This window comes from Lithobates pipiens, unplaced genomic scaffold (genome assembly GCF_037356315.1).
Source record: "Lithobates pipiens isolate NorthernLeopardFrog02 unplaced genomic scaffold, aLitPip1_a1.2 Scaffold_1, whole genome shotgun sequence".
Lineage (NCBI taxonomy): Eukaryota > Metazoa > Chordata > Amphibia > Anura > Ranidae > Lithobates > Lithobates pipiens.
Genome location: NW_027507685.1, coordinates 177,952,193 through 177,956,082, shown reverse-complemented (window position 1 = coordinate 177,956,082; position 3,890 = coordinate 177,952,193). Strand labels below are relative to the sequence as shown.

The 3,890-nt window shown below is 36.8% G+C and overlaps 1 long non-coding RNA gene across 1 annotated transcript; it reads right to left on the bottom strand.

Moving 5' to 3' along the window:
- Positions 1-778: 778 nt before the first annotated feature.
- Positions 779-3,670, bottom strand: LOC143979727 (uncharacterized). Its single transcript, XR_013274075.1, has 3 exons — positions 3,548-3,670; positions 1,216-1,290; positions 779-856 (listed from the first exon to the last, which is right to left on the bottom strand). It is a non-coding gene; the product is annotated as an uncharacterized LOC143979727 (long non-coding RNA).
- Positions 3,671-3,890: the final 220 nt, after the last annotated feature.

The window sequence follows — 3,890 nt, the reverse complement described above, 5'->3', positions numbered from 1 at the left end:
TGCGCACGGGAGCCGTCATTCGCGGCATATTGCCACGACCTGCAGCTTACCCAGTGCGCCTGCGCACCGCTGTCTACGGCGCATTTTATTGATTTTGTCAGGTGTTATAATTTTTTGTGAACATTAGTAGTTGCACATTATTAAGTATCCATACAGTTTGTCACTGTTCATTCAGTTTCATTAGTGTTTTGGTCACATTAGATGATATCTGGAGCGCCACTATTTATTCCACTTTTTTTAGGTTTCAATTTATTCATATGTTTGTTGTACAGCTACGAGCATTTCATGACTTCGACTTCACTGGATGTAAACAGCGTCATTGGGAAATTGGAAAAGCATTTTATCACATCGATCTTGGTGTGGTTAAATGCTTTGAGGACAGAGGAGAGATCTGGGGTCTAATAGACCCCATTTTTTTCAAAAAGAGTACCTGTCTCTACCTATTGCATTCATAGGGGATATTTATATTCCCTGAGATAACAATAAAAATGATTTTAAAAAACGTTAAAAAAACGTTTGTGCACAATTTTAAAGCATGTTGTGTTTGGTATCCATGTACTCTGCTTTCTAAGCCCCCGTACACATGGTCAGAGATTCCGACAACCTTGTGTACATTTCGAGGCAATCAAATACCATCAAAAAAAAATCTATTTGTTTGAGCCAAAAATAAAATTCCATTCATCATTGAAACTTGCAAAATAACTTATGGCTGGAGAGAATATATGTACACATAAGATAATAACAAATAATGATATACTAGTAAAGTAAAAAACAACTCACCAGGACTTTATATATAAGAGAAATTATGTATAACTATTGCTTCAGATGGAAAACAACTTGGTCAAATGATGAGTAACTAAAAAATAATAATCAAAAACATCATAAGTGGTCTGGAAAACCAGAACAGGAGATACGTTTTGACTATAAATAATAATGATTAAAAAAAATTCATAGAAAATAAAAATGAAATGCTACATCAAAAAATGAAAAGTACAAAAAGAAAAAAAAAGAAAATATTAGGATTATTGTTGGTTTTCCACCATTGCCTTACATAAACTCTTGAGTCAAAAGTAAAATTCTATTCATCATTGAAACTTGCAAAATAACTTATGGCTGGAGAGAATATATCTCGCACAAGATAATAACAAATAAAGAACCATTATCTGTACATGTAATACATTTCAATAAAATAAAAACAAGTGAAAAATAACTTACCAGGCCTTTATATATGAGAGAAATTATTATAACTATTGCTTCAGATAGAAAACAACTTGGTCAAACGACGAGAAACTAAAAAATAATATCCAAAAACATCATAAGTGGTCTGGAAAACCAGAACATGAAATATATTTCAACTATAAATAACACCAACATTTGAAAACAAGGAAACAAGGAACCAAGGAAACTTTGCTGACTTGGACTAAAAAGTTGCATAAAACTGCAAAGGAACACATGACAGGAAAAATTGTAGACAAAGTTATTTACTGAAGGAAAATCCACTTTGCTCTGCAAGAGCACTTGAAAGTGCACTAAAAGAGCACTTTGAAGTAAAGTCGCTGTAGATCCGAGGGGGACATGCAAGGAAAATAAAAAACAGCATTTTAGCTTGCACATGATTGGATGATAAAATCAGCAGAGCTCCACTCATTTCAGATCTACCCCTTGGATGTAAAGTGACTGCACTTTCAAGTGCACTTGCAGTGCAAAGTGGATTTGCCTTTTGTAAATAACCCCCCAAGAGTCATATGTGTGTGTATCGCTTACTCTCGTGGGATCCTCTGGGAATTTGCCCTGGTTCTTCCTTAATGGATTGCCCCATGGCCAGGAACATGGGTCTTGTTTTTGTTGATTTTATTTTTTGAGAACTTGGATATTGTTGAGGTAATTGGGTGGGATACTCCAAAAACAGAAACAATGTACAATTTGAGGAGAGTTAACTACCTTCTGAAAAGCTTGAAGCAGAAGTCCTTGCTTGTAGCAAACTGTGGACTTGGCTTTGTTGTGGAAACAATTAAATGTAGAGCTGAAGCAGATGTCTGTGCATATTGAAAACTGTGGACTTGGCTTCTAATAAGAAGCAGACAATAGCAATTAGCAAACTTCTTTCTTTAGAGAACTAAGAGCAGAGCCCTTTTACAGATAACTAGATAGACTAAGCTCTTCAGGACACCAGCCATTGTCCCCTTTGGACAGCAGCCCAAAAGTCTCTATGATCTCTCAGCAGTCTGTAATCCCTTGTACACATGGTCGAACATTCCGACAACCAAATCCGATGGATTTTGTCCGAAACTGTTGCATACACATGGTCGGACAAAGTTGTCAGAAAATCCGATTGTTCAGAACGTGATGGCGTTATTTCATTATGAGGGGACTACGTTCAGGCTAGTAGCCAATAGCTTTGGTCTAGGTAGAGAAGAATTTGATCTGAGCATGCGTGGCACGTTGTTCGATCAGAATTCTCTACAAACGATCGGACAAAGACCGATCGGATCATGTTGTCGGAAAATTTTATAGCCCAGCTCTAAAACTTTGTCGGTCGGATATTCCGATGGAAACAGTCCGATGGAGCCCACACACGGTCGGATTATCCGACAACACGGTCCACACACAGATCCATGTCCTGTTGGGGGAGAGGTGAACTGATCGTATGTTCCTTGTATATAGAAACACAGATCGGTCTCCTCCCCTCATCAGTCCCCTCCCCCATAGTTAAAATCACTCCCTAGGACACACATTTAACCCCTTCCTTGCTAGTGACATTTATGCAGTAAATCAGTGCATTTTTATGCTGATCGCTTTATAAATGTCAATGGTCCCAAAATAATGTCAAAAGTGTCCAATCTGTCTGCCGCAATGTCACAGTCATGATAAAAATCGTAGATCGCCACCATTAGTAGTAAACAAATAATAATAATAAAAATGACTTAAATCTATCCCCTATTTTGTAGACGCTATAACTTTTGCGCAATCCTATCAATATACCCGTTTATATATGCGTTTTTTTTTAACCAAAAACATGTAGAAGAATACATATCGGCCTAAACTGAGGAAACAAATTGTTTTCTAAAAAAAAATGGGATATTTATTAAAGCAGAAAGTAATAAATATATTTTTTTTTCAAAATTGTCGCTTTTTTTTTGTTTATAGCGCAAAAAATAAAAAACGCAGAGGTGATCAAATACCACCAAAAGAAAGCTCTATTTGTGGGGGAAAAAAAATTGGAATTTGGGTACAATGTCGCATGGCCATGTAATTGTCATTCAAAGTGTGACAGTGCTGAAAGCTGAAAATTGGCCTCGGCAGGAAGGGGGTGAAAATGCCTTGTATTGAAGTGGTTAAAAGGCCTGTATAGTTTATCAATACAGTCTACCGTTTAAATAAAAACATTTAATTAATGAACACTCCCTACTGAACTGAGTCTTTCCCTCAAGTGAAAGGTTGTCTAGCATCGCCACTGCTATGAGGTGTCATAATGCACACCCCTGCTTGTAGCAATTACAGTGGTCAGACATGAGTAGCAACTATTATATATTAAAATGTATCTTACCTGTGGATTCAGTAGGCTTTATTGTGTCTTTATTGGCTTCTGCTGCGTTGAGCTGTGATCCTTGCAGACAGAATTCTCCTTTATATACTCCTATGTTACAACATCTGGTATGGCAGGATTTCCCCAGCTCATTTAAAAAGCTCATTTAAAGATTGCGACAGACTAATTTTTATTGCAACATTTTATGAGAGGGAGAGAGAGATGCTACAAGAATGGGAAGATGTAACAAATACAAAGTACCATATTTATTGGCCTATAACACGTGCCGGAGTATAACACGCACCCCAAGTTTAAGAGGGAATTTTAAGGAAAAAAACTCTTTAAGGAAAAAACGTACATTTAA